This window comes from Capsicum annuum, unplaced genomic scaffold (assembly GCF_002878395.1).
Source record: "Capsicum annuum cultivar UCD-10X-F1 unplaced genomic scaffold, UCD10Xv1.1 ctg3537, whole genome shotgun sequence".
In the NCBI taxonomy this organism is placed as follows: domain Eukaryota; kingdom Viridiplantae; phylum Streptophyta; class Magnoliopsida; order Solanales; family Solanaceae; genus Capsicum; species Capsicum annuum.
The window spans coordinates 157,067-170,945 of NW_025842280.1; the positions used below are offsets into that span (position 1 = coordinate 157,067).

At 38.1% G+C, this 13,879-nt stretch overlaps 1 pseudogene; it reads left to right on the forward strand.

Moving 5' to 3' along the window:
- The first annotated feature begins 2,056 nt into the window (after nucleotides 1–2,056).
- Nucleotides 2,057–13,879, forward strand: part of LOC107862030 — a 38,969-nt pseudogene continuing 27,146 nt past the window's right edge.

Here is a 13,879-nt window from a genome sequence, read left to right on the forward strand (position 1 = left end):
TAACCCATTATTCACCATAAATTGAATTGATCTAAAATTCACATATCCCAGATGTTCATGCCATAAGTCCAGAGACTCCACAAGATAAGCAGAAATATTTTCATTTTCAATATTGATTTTAAACATTCCATTTGCAACATAACCATGCCATTTTTAGATAAAATAAACTTATTTGCCTCAAAAACCATTTTAAAACCATGCTTCGCAAGAAGCGTACTTGACACCAAGTTCGTTCAAATATCAGGAACATGCAATACGTCCATCAATGTAACTATATTTTCGGAAGTAAACTTCAGTTCAACAGTTCCTTTTCCCACAACTTTAGTAGAAGAGGAGTTTCCCATATATACAATTTTACTGTCCCCCACTAATTTATAAGTCTTGAAAGAATTTTGGTTACCTAATATGTGACGAGTTGCGCTGGTATCCATCCACCATTCCACTTGATCTTTCACTATAAATGCTTCTGTGACCATTGCCACAAGATCATCTTTTTTATTTTTATTTATTTTTTCTTTTTCCTTTTCAGCTTTGAGAATTCTACAATCACGCGCATAGTGACCAACTTTCTGACAATGATAGCATTCACCAAATTTAAAATTGGCACCATTATGCTTGAAATTTGTAGTCTTCTTTGCCTTTGAAAAATTCTTATTTTCTGGTTCCTTCTTGTTTGATTTTTCTTCAACCATATGATCTTTCATGACAGGTTCCTTCAAACAATTATTATTGCGCCATCGTGTCTCTTCTTCAATTTGCAAGTGTTGCAATAATTGTTCAAGAATCAAATATTTCTTTTTGTATAAGAGTTTGCTTCGGTACTCTTTCCAAGATGGAGGAAGTTTTGACACAATAGAACCAACATGAAAGTTTTCATCAAGAGCAATTCCAGATATAGCAATTTTATTAGCTATAAGTTGGAATTCTTGTACTTGTTCAGTGATTGACTTGTCATCCACCATTTTGAACTCCATATAATTTGAAATGAAAAATTTCTTAGAACTCGCCTCTTCTGCTAAATAAATAGCTTGAAGAGTGTCTCATATGTATTTAGCATATTTGTATTTAACATAATATTGATCATAATATTTGTTGGAAACTTCTCCAAGAATATAATTCTTGCACAAATAATCATCATATTATCATTTGGCAATTTATTCTTTAATTAAAGTATCCTCGTCAAATGCTACCTCAGAACCAGGAGCATTAGGACAAGGTTCTTCAAAAACATATGCCAACTTTAATCGTCTTAAAAAGAATTCCATCTTTCCACGCCATCTAGAAAAGTCTTTGCCATCAAATATTTCAAAATTAGGATTAAGCAAAGATGGAATACTATTTGATAGTGATGTAGAAGCCATAGACAACAATCTTCAAATTGTTAGAACAATAATGATAATTGTACAAGAAATTCAAAATAAAACTTGCTTGGCTTAGAGGCACGATAATATACTTCTTGAAGATAGTTGGAGTCTCTCCCACGAGCAAACGGAAGAACTAGTGACAACTCTATCTTCGGGATTCAACTAAGCCACAAAACAAGTAGCATTCAAGAATGTTGCTCTTCTATTCTTGAATTGGTGATTTCACCATTTGATCAATGTCTCTCAAGTGTTTTTCAAGGGGAAAGTAGTTTTGAGTGCTTGTCTTTTCCAAACAAAAGAAACACTATTTATATGGTAAAATTTTCATGCACGTGAAAAGTATTAATTAAGCAATAGTTAATAGGTTCATGAACAAAAAATTGTCTTTCTTTCAAGTTTCAAGAACCTAAAACGTAAATGAATTTACAATTGTTAATGCATTTGTAACTCAAGATGCATTTGTTTCAATTGTAATTTTACAGTCATTTTCTTTGTAACTAAAAATGCATTTGTTTCAATATTAATTGAGACATAAAAAACTTTTAACCGATGCACTTGTTCCAAAAAAAATTGATTGAAACATAAACTTCAGTAATAACAAGATGTACTATGGGTAAGTCTTAATTGACAGTGTGAATATTAGATGCACCACAACTGTAGGTGTAAGATGCACAATGGGTAAGTCTTAATTAATGGTGTACGTGGAGGGGATCTATATGCATCAAACAGAATCAGTAATCAATATGTCCATTTCAATATTCAGCAATGTAGGGATGCTAACACTACCAATGTCCACATCTCTTCCACCTATTAGTACTACCAACACGTTTCCCTCTTTGATCAGTAGAGGAAAGCCATCACTACTTATATCGAAAGTTTGCCTCTCTACAACTGCTGATGATGGCATGAAAGCTAATAGGAATCATGCTAGGCATTCAGGGAATTACAAGCCGCCCTTGTGGGATTTTCAATATGTTCAGTCCATTCACAATCATTATGCGGTACTTGTATCTAATAATTCTTGTCATTCAATCATATGCATAAAATATAATGGTAAAAGCAAACTTAGAACTATCAATAGTTTACTTTTCTTACCTGAACAATGATGATATTTAAGGTAGAAAAAGAGAACAATTGAGATAGTTGAGAAGTGTTTTGATAAATTTTGTTGGTGATTATTGTTGTAGGAAACTCACACACCTAATGATTTATGTATGAAACTTGAAAAATCAAAATACTTATTTAGATGTCTTTTCGAGTACTCTCCACTCTAAAATATACACTTTCCATTTCAGTTTGTTTGTTTTACTTTCTTGGTCAATTTTAAAACAATGTCCATTTTATTTTTTATTTTTGGGAAAAGGCATCATTTCCACCCCATACTATACAAGAAAAGTCTAAGCCACACCTAAATTATATAAGTGACCTATTACACACCTTAACTATATAAAAGTGATATTATTACCTCCCCGTGACCCCTTTTCTAAGGCGCGTGTGTCACACCCCTTTTTCGACTCCCGAAAGATATGGTTATAAATTAATGTTCGAAAGGGTTTTAATTATTAAGTGACAAGAAATAAAAATTTGCTTCGGAAAAGGATTATTTACATTTTTTACTCAGAGTCGCCACTTGGCATAATCTGGTGTGCCAAGTCACCATTAGATAATCCTTTCCAAAATCATTTGACTCTTTAAACTGGTTTGCGAACAGAGATTTCGGCTAAGAAATTTTGTTGACCGAGGGGAAGGTGTTAGGCACCTCTCGATCCCGTGGTTCAACCACGATCGCTTGATAGAGTGTATCAACTATTTTTTGGCACTAAGAAATGTATAAATCGCAAAAAAGCACGCAAAAAAATAAAAAAATAAAACAATCCGAAATGTAAAGTCCAGTCCAATTATTAAAATCCAAAATAAAAAGGGACTGAAAGTAAACCTACGGTAATCCTAAACAAATGCTCTACCCGACGCCTCGGGACATCACCATGAACGTACTCCGGGTACATGATACCTCTGGGAATTCCCCGGTGAATAAATATATACAGATACTTCGGGGCATTCCCCGGCCAAATTATACAATTGAATTAAATACGATAAACTAGAAAGCAACATTCACACGCACATTCCAACATCCAACCAAAACATCAATCTTAAATTCTTGCCTACCGGAACCTATATTGCCTATTCATTTCAACCTAAACACGATCCAATCATGTTCACAAACTTAAAATTTTATTTCGAATTAAACAGAACAACCGACAAACTAACATTAATCTAAAATCATTCTTTTTATCAATTTCTTGATCCCGTCCCGCTAATTTCATTTTTTATCAATCACATTACACATATAATCATCACATCAGAACTTCAACAAAAATCCACCGACCATGGTTGCACCAACATAATCAAGACAATTCAACAAATCAAGGTAAAGAAAAAGGGAGTTAAGAAAGTGGACCTTTTGATAATCAATTTCAGTTGAATAATGATGTTAAAGAAGCCCGAATTTCGAATCCCAACTAGAAGACCTCAATCGAAAAAACTCCCAAGCTCGGTATCGCCAAAATTAAAGCTCTAAATTGGTTGTGGGAAGCAGATTAAGACAAAAACGGGACCCCAAGACTCCAAACAATAGCAAACCGATGAACCACTGTATGTTTCGACATTTTTTTTGGCGACATAGTCATTAGAGTAAATAACTGGACGCGAACTCTACCTTATTTCAATGCGTGTCTCGATTTCCGGTGAATCTAAGCTTCAAATGAGCTTTTTGTGCATCGAATTTCACAATCAAAAGATGGAGCCCTAACCCGAACGTCGACTAACCGGATTTTGAACCAACAACGACGATAAGCCCGAACCTATTTTGCACCCCTAGCTACTGTTTCGACCGATTTTCGGTAGACTTCACCAAATTCGAACCAACCACGACAATAAGCGCGAACCTATGTCACACCCCTAGCTACTATTTTGACCAATTTTCGGCAGACTTCGCTGGATTCAGGTCTGGTTGGGCCAATTTCAGTCACAGATTGCTTTTCTGTTCGTCCCCTTTCTCTCAATTTCACTCTCTCAACGTCTCTCCCATCATTGTTTCTTTTGAGCTCCCTGTTCTTGTGGAGAAGAAGTTGTGTCTCTCCTGTATGTGTATCGTGTGTCAAAGAAAAAAAATTGGTTATCTCTATCATGTGTTAATGGCGTGGGTGTGAGTGATGATCGATATGTTTTTCTGTGAAGGAATCGTCTATGGCATGAATATTTTGTGAAAGAAAAAATGGACTCTCTGTTATTGTGAGGAAGAAAACGTCAAATTCATCATCGGCCCCTTTCTCCTCTTGTAGTGGTCTGATGTATATAGAATGTGAGGGGGTATGGTAGGGTAGTGGTGAGGTGGGGTAGAGTTTGTTAGGATAGGGTAGGTAGATGTTGTTTTTTAATTAGAGGGATAAGGGTTAGGTGTCTATTTTTGTTTGGGTAGGTTGCTAGTAAGACAAAATTAGTTAGGGGATTGTTATTTTTTGTCAATTTGTGGAGGGATTATCATATGGGTGAGGGTACACGGTAGGATAACATAAAATGGGTAAAAGTGAATAAAATTTGAACTTTAAGAGGACGAAATCACGTGTCTACATCATGCCCCCTTTGGATGTAAACACATGGTGTTTTCATACAAAGCAGTAGACAACGAGGCGGAATTTTGTCCTAACCTTTATTTAAAAGCACGGAGCAAGATGAAGGAGGAAAACCAGGTCTTGACTTAGGACATCCTACCCACCCTAGTTATGAGGGGATTAAGTGACGAATATCTCCAAAGATTGGAAGGAGATGGACTATACCGAGTTGGAGAGTCGAGTGAGGTTCCATCGAGGTTCCAGTCCGCGGCTCTATTATTACATCCAAAAATGAAAATTACAAGTTAAAACATAAATAAAATTACAAAAATCCTATCTATATAGCCTCTGTTGGCCCTTGACTCAACTTTTATCACCCTATTCTTTGGGCGGGCTCCTGACTTGCAATTTCTTCCAACTTGTTGCTTGGCTTTCAATTGCTTCGCTTTGTTGCTTGACTTTTCGTTTCTTCACCCTATTCTACAGGCGGGCTCCTGACTTGCTATTCCATCACTTTGTTGCTTGACTTTTCATTTTCTTCACTCTGTTCTCCAAGCGGGCTCCAGACTTGCTATTTCATTACCCTGTTCTTCAGGAGGGCTCCTGAAACCCAAAATTAAAACTAGAATAAAAATTATCCCAAACAAGAATTATAATAAAGCAGTATTTCATTTTTGAAAGCGTTGTCCCATTTTCCCAAGAGGGTCTTGAACAGAACGTAAAATCCCATTTTTCAGGAGGGTCCTAAATTGAAAGTAAATTCCCATTTTTCAGGAGGGTCTTGAACATAAAGTAAAATTCCATTTTTCAGGAGGGTCCTGAATAGCAAGTAAAATCCTATTTTTCAGGAGGGTCCTGAACAAAAATTAAAATTCCATTTTTCAGGAGGGTCCAGAGGGTCCTGAACATAAAGTAAAATCCCATTTTTCAGGAGGGTCCTGAACACAAAGTAAAATGCCATTTTTCAGGAGGGTCCTGAACATAAATTAAAATCTCACGGATGTGCATTTCCAATGGTAGCTGAATTAAGTGAAGGGAATTCGCCCCAATTTCAACAAAGAAAATTTGTCAGTTAAAAACTTAGTGGTGGCTTGCAGCTCTTGGCTTCTCAGGTATCTGCCCCAACACTCATTCTTTTCATCTTTATTCTAAATCGCTAACACCTGCCCTATCTTGCCGCATCATCGACTCGGATCCAGATTGAGGAAAGTGAGTTCTAACTCTAACAATGGGATTCTATTTTACCATGCCTCTGTGGTGCACCCTTTTCCCAAATCTGAATGCTTCCACGAATACAACAGTCTGTCGGTTGATAGACTTCCTTTGCTTCATGTTGAATTACGATAATATTTCTTTCCTGTGTTGTTCCTTGGCTTTTCCTCGTATAATTGGAAAGACTGGTAGTAAATTTTAAAATCCTTTCTCGCTTGTTTTGACACAGACTTGACTTAAAATGTAAAGAAATGATGGTGACTTTTATTTTGATAAATGACATAAAAGACAAAAAGCATGAATATGTAAATGAAAGAAAAGGGTAATGTCCTATATTAAAAAAAGAAAACTTATCTGAATACGACAACCAACTCCAATGAGTATGACATGCATTTTGGATTGAGCTGCCTGATCTTCCTATCCAAACTCCCCATTTGTTGTTGATTTTATGCCTTTGCCGCTGAGCCGCTTCTTCAAATCCATTGGACTCATACATCACATTCGATTGACGACATCTTGAAAGACTTTCACCAACAAATCTCTTTCTTTTTACTTTTCACTTTTCTCTTGAACTCTCCATCGCCTTACGGTACTCGTGGGGGTTTTCACCATTAAAACTCTCTCATTTTTATTTCTCTACACTCACCATCGCCTTATGGTGCCTGCAAGGTTTTTCACCAATAAGACTCTCTCATTTTCATTTCTCTCAACTCATCATCGCCTTATGATGCCCACGGGGGTTTTTACTAATAAGACTCTCCCATTTTTGTATTTCTTTCCTGATTTCTTATGCTGAGGGAGACAAGTGGTACCTCACAATGTATCATCATATCCATTGTATGCTTAGCCTTAAAATTATCAAAAATTGATCTGACGGACTTTCTTTGCATGTAACTTGGCTTTTGGTTAAGGTTAGAAAAGATGGTAAGGGGCTCAAACGATACTTGAAGTGGGGGTGGGACTTACAACCTTTGGAATCGACTCAAACAACACATTAATTCATGCCCCAGCTTTGTTGACTGGGTGAATCTTAAATCTTTATTTGGTTGGACTGAGCCCAAAATAAGGCAGCCTACGTATCTTACTCCCGAGAGAGGAGAATTAGGTCGGACGTAGTTCCATCAACTTGTTCTTTGTTTTGATTTTTTTTTATTATTATTTCCTCGACATTTATCTTTGACTCCATTTTTATTCCAAAAGAGGGATATGAAAGAAAATTAAAACGAAGCTCAAACGGGTAAACAAAGGATGACACAATGTTTGGATAGAAGAATAAAATGCCTTCATCATATCAATCTTCAAAATGCAAGTACTAAACATGCAATAAAATCAACAAAGGATCAAATATCATACATAATATCTTTTGACCATATCAGCATTGATAGCCATTTCTGCCATTTTGCCTTCAGTATCTGTCAAATATAAGGCTCCATTGGGCAACACTTTCTTCACAACAAAGGGACCTTGCCAGTTAGGGGAGAACTTGCCTTTCGCTTCAACCTAATGAGGAAGGATACGTCTCAATACCAACTGACCAACTTCAAAATTCCTGGGATGGACCTTTTTGTTATATGCTCGAGCCACTGGCCATGACACACAAACGCTAGCCTTTTTTCCTCAATCAAACTCAAATGTTCCAGTCGGGTTTTTACCCATTGTCATCATCAATCTCTGCTTCTACAATGACTTAAAGAGAGGGAATTTCAACTTCTGTAGGGATGACTGCTTCTGTCCCACACACCAATAAATATGGAGTTGCCTCTGTTGAAGTGCGAACAATGGTGCGATAACCTAGCAATGCAAACGATAACTTTTTATGCCACTGTCTAGACCCTTGTACCATTTTTTGTAGTATTTTTTTTATATTCTTATTGGTGGCTTCTACAGCAACATTGGCCTTTGGGCGATATGGAGTAGAATTTTGATGTGCGATCTTAAACTGTTGACATACTTCTTGCATTAAATGACTATTGAGATTGGCAGCATTGTCTGTAATGATCATCTTAGGAATTCTAAATCTACAAAAGATATTGGCATAAACAAAGTCCACCACAGCCTTCTTTGTCACTGACTTGAAATTTACTGCTTCTACCCACTTTGTGAAGTAGTCAATGGCTACCAAAATGAATCTATGCGCATTTGATTCCTTTGACTCAATTGGTCCAATCACATCCATTCCCCAAGCCACGAACGGCCATGGAGCGGCCATTGCATGCAACTCAACAGGAGGAGAATGTATCAGATCACCATGTACCTGACATTGATGACACTTTCGAACAAATTGAATAGAATCCCTTTCCATAGTAAGCCAGTAATAACCTGCTCGAAGAATCTTCTTTGACAAGACATGATCATTCATGTGCGAACCGCATACTCCAGAGTGTATTTTAACCATGATTGCCGAGGCTTCTCTTGCATCTACACACCTCAAAAGTCCTAGATCTGGGGTTCTCTTATATAAGATTCCCCTACTTAAGAAAAATCCACTAGCCAAACGCCTAATAGCCCTCTTTTGATCATTGGTGGTATATGCTGGGTATTCTCCAGACTGCATGTATCGCTTGATATCTAAGAACCAGGGCTCTCCATCGAGCTCTTCTTCAACCGCATTACAGTAAGCATGCTGATCACGACTCTGTATATGCATCGAATCGATGTAGGCTTTATCAAGATGTTGGAGCATTGAAGACAGAGTGGCTAAAGCATCTGTAATTTCATTATGAATCCTTGGAATATGCCTAAATTTTACTAACACAAACCGTTGACATAGCTCCTGCAAGCATTGTCGATACGGGATGAGCTTTAAATCTTGTGTCTCCCAATCGCCTTTAATTTGATGGATAAGCAAATACGAATCTCCCAATATCCATAATTCTTGGACTCCCATATCAACAGCTAACCTCAAACCAAGAATACAGGCTTCATACTCTGCCATATTGTTAGTACAGTGGAATCAAAGTTGTGCTGTTATCGGGAAATATTGTCCCGATTCATTGATAAGAACCACACCTATTCTGACTCCTTTCATATTGACAGCTCCATCGAAGAACAACCTCCAACCTAGATCAGCATCTATAATGACTTCATCGACACACGACACTTCTTGGTCAGGAAAATATGTCTTTAATGGCTCGTACTCTTCATCGATAGGATTCTCAACAAGATGATCTACCAAGTCTTGGGCTTTCATAGCGGTTCGAGTCATACATACAATGTCGAACTCGGTAAGCAATATTTGCCACTTTGCCAATCGAACTATCGGCATAGGCTTCTGAAAGATATACTTCAAAGGATCTATGCGGAAGATAAGATAAGTAGTATAGGATGAGAGATAATGCTTCAACTTCTGTGCTACCCAAGTTAGGGCACAACACGTCCTTTCAAGAAGAGTATACCTGGCCTCATATGCAGTGAACTTCTTACTAAGATAATAAATAACCTGCTCCTTTTTGCCTGTGATATCATGTTGACCCAGGACACAACTGAAAGAATTGTCCATGATTGATAAATATAAGATCAAAGGACTACTAGGCTCCAGGGGTACCAGCATGGGCGAATTTGACAAATATCTTTTAATTCGATCGAACGCTTCCAGACATTCTTCAGTCCATTTTACCACAGCACTCTTTTTCAACAATTTGAATATGGGCTCACAGGTGGTTGTGAGTTGAGCAATAAACCTGCTAATGTAGTTCAGTCTACCAAGCAAAGTCATCACCTCCGTTCTATTCTTGAGAGGGGGCAAATCCTGAATGGCTTTGATTTTTGAGGGATCCAATTCAATTCCCCGACGGCTGACTACAAACCCCAACAACTTATTTTGCCGGGTTGAGTTTGAGATTATACCTGCGAAGCCTTTCAAAGAACTTTCTTAAATCTTTAACATGGAAGACATAACTTTTTGACTTAATAATCACATCATCCACGTAGACCTCAATCTCCTTATGCATCATATCTTGAAACATAGTGGTCATGACTCTCATGTATGTTGCTCCAGCATTCTTCAAACCGAATGGCATCACTCGATAATAATAAGTCCCCCATGGTGTGATAAAAGACGTCTTCTCTGCGTCGTCATCATCTATGATGATCTGGTGATATCCGGCATAGCAATCCATAAAAGAGGCAACCTCGTGTTTAGCATAATTGTCTAGCAAAATATGGATGTTGGGCAGTGGAAAATCATCTTTTGGACTTGCTCTGTTTAAATCACGGTAATGAACACACACTCGAATTTTGCCATCTTTCTTTGGTACGGGAACAACATTGGATAACCACATGGGATAGCGAGCTACTCGAATTACTTTGGATTCAAGTTGTTTCATGATTTCCTCTTTAATTTTAATACTTACATCCGTTTTAAACTTCCTCAAATTCTATTTGACAGGAGGGAACGCGGGATCAGTTGGCAATTTGTGAGCCACTAATTCAGTGCTTAAACCAGGCATATCATCATAAGACCATGCAAAAACATCCTTATAATTAATTAATGCTTGAATCATTCCATCTCTTAGCTGTGGCAAAGCATGTACACTAATTTTAATTTCCCTAACATCTTCTTGATCCCCTAGATTTATTGGCTCAGTCTCATTCAAATTAGGATTCGGTTTGTCTTCAAACTGTTCCAACTCTTGGCTTATTTCTTCTAGTGCTTCTTCTTCATCATATTCCCCATCCCGCTTCATTACATCCTGATTAGTTTGGAATTTAAGGTCAGGCTAAAAATTCTGCATGCATCTCATGCCATTAGAATCAGCATAAAGAGAACTGTGTTAAAAAAGAAAAACAAAATATATTAGACACGAAACAAAAGGGACATTACATTTCATTAAATAAAAAGACAGAAGGGTTTAAACATATACGCCAACATAACATAAACAAACTAAAATCCAAATTACAACCCTGAAATAGTTCGGATAAATAGAAAGAAAAATAAAATAAACTACCAAAACTCCCTCCTGACGGGGAGAGGATTGACTTTCCAATTATTGAGCCGGATAGCTGGACCTATGAATTGGACGTCTGCCATACTAGTACCTTCTCCTGCTTCGACCATATCAACTTCAATAAAAAGGTTCTGGAAGTCATCAACCAATTCAACTTCAAATTCCACATGCTTCGTGACACAGCTCTTAATAAATGATTCACTGAGTAGTGGCATTGGGCGAGGGCGTGACCGTGTTTTCTTTTTCCTTCCCTTGACTTTCTTCAAATCTTCAGCTGTAGGCTTAAATCCCAGACCAAACGTGCCCACGTTCTCACTCGAACATATGGGATGAACTATACCGTGTAGAGACGCTCCCAAACCCTTTCCTGGCTCAAATCCATATTTCCAATGTTCACTCACCATTATAATAGAAGCGAAAGACAATTACAGTCCCGGTATAGCCTGCCATTCAAGGATATGATTCACTGGCGCTGTATCAAAAATTTGATAGACGAATGTCTCCTTTACGTTATTTGCTTCAATAAGAGACAAGGGAGAATCTTCGTAGGCTGACAAATCTCCTTCACCATGAATAACTACTTCTTGCCTATCATGCTCAAACTTAATCATTTGGTGCAGTGTAGATGCAACCGCCTTGGTCTTGTGGATCCACGACCTTCCCAGCAACAGATTGTAAGAGGAGTCTACATTCAATACTTGAAACTCTATGGTGAACTCAACAGGCCCTATGGTCAACATTAGTTTTATTTCGCCAATGGAATTTGATTTTGCACCATCGAAAGCCTTAACACATACATTGTTGGGCCTGATCCTGTCAACACCAATATTCAACTTTTGTAAAGTAGAAATAGGGCAAATATTTGTACCTGAACCTCTATCAATCATAACAGGAGTGACGTAGAAATCTTCATACATCACTATAATGTAAAGGCCCCAGTTATGCCCTATACCTTCAACAGGCAATTCATCTTCAGAAAAGCTGATCCGATTGACCTTAAAGATTTTTCCAACAATTTTCTCAAGTTGGTTGATTGTAATCTCCCTTGGAACATATGCTTTATTTAATACCTTCAGTAAAACATCACGGTGTTTCTTGGAGTGCAACAGCAAAGATAAAAGGGAAATTTGAGTAGAGGTTTTCTTCAACTGGTCTAATATTGAATACTCTGGCAATTTTATCTTTTTTAAAAATTCTTCAGCTTCTTCTTCGGTGATAGGATTTTTGATGGATGATGGTCCACTCACCGTTGGCTTGGACTTTCTTAAGTTTTTAGGCATGAAGCATCTTCCTGACATAGTCAAACCCCCTACCTCATCTACATCTTCCACAACTTCATTCCCGTGATAGTTTATCACAGTCCGCCCATAATTCTAGGGAACCCTTTTCGTATCAACTATCGGATGTTGGGTCATCGGTTTGAGGATAATAGGCGCTGTCAGTGCTCCTTTCACCGTCAAGATGGGCTGACTCAGAGCTCCCACCACTGTCAACTTAGGTTTATCCTGACTTAAATCAACATACCTTCTGGCACCCTGTACTGTGATCAGGGGTTTCTTTGTTCTTTCTTGGGCTTTATCTTCTCTCATTCCTTCCTGGCTCAATGACATTGCTTTCAAAGACTCCACTACATTCACTGATTTCTCCTCAGTGGTTTGTATCTTGACAATAGGCTTATAACCCCTCGAAGACTCTTTTCCATCATATATCAATTCTAACATATTGGGTTCAGCATAGGTTCGCAGCAGATTCTGGTTAATGTTTGGACCCTCTGGGGCCTGGACCAGCATCTAATTTATGTCAATTAAATCTTGGACAACTCTCTTTAAATGCCAGCATTTCTCGATATCATGTCCTGGCATATCAGAATAGTATGCACACCTTAAAGAATAATCGAGATTCCTCGGCAGTGGATTTGAAAGCCTTCCTTGAATTGGGCTCAAAACCTTCAACTTTCTGAACCTATCAAACAAACTAGCATATGACTCCCCAAGAGGTGTGAATTGATTTTTGACCGCCTTTTCTTTTTATACTCGGGCCTAGGCTGAAAACTGGGTCTGGAGGGGTTTTGGTAATTTGGTGAAGCGAATGGGCGATTTTGTGGAGCTTGCGCACGCCACTATGGGTAAGAAGGGGTTTGGGCATATGGTTGCGCACTATACACTAGGTACGGGGGTGGTGAAATGGAATATAAAGGGTTTCGTGGAGGGTAGTAATGGTGGGGAGGAATATATGGAGCTTGGGCATTGACTTGGGCTTGGGATTGCGGATAGGGGCGAGGTGGTCTTTTGGGATAGGAATGGGTTTTAGCTATGACAGTCGCCACATCCTCTTTCTTCTTTTTACCTCTAAATATGCCAGATCCACCTTGAATTACTTGTGTGGTGGATTTTAATGCGACAAAACTCACTATTCGGCTGGTCTTAATCCCGTCCTCTATCATCTCCCCCATTTTAAGGACTTCAATAAAAGATTTTCCCATTGCCGAAAATAAATGTTGAAAATACGTCTCATCCTATGCCTGAATGAAAACTTTTACCAACTTTCTTTCATTGGAGGCTTTACCCTGGCAGCCTGTTCACGCCACCTTATCGCGTATTCCCTAAAACCTTCAGTGCTCTTTTTCTTCATGTTGACCAAGGATTTTTTGTCCAGGATCAGGTCGATGTTATACTAAAAATGTTGAACAAATTCATAAGCCAAGTCATCCCAGCTGTTCCATTTATCAATATCTCGATCGATAAAC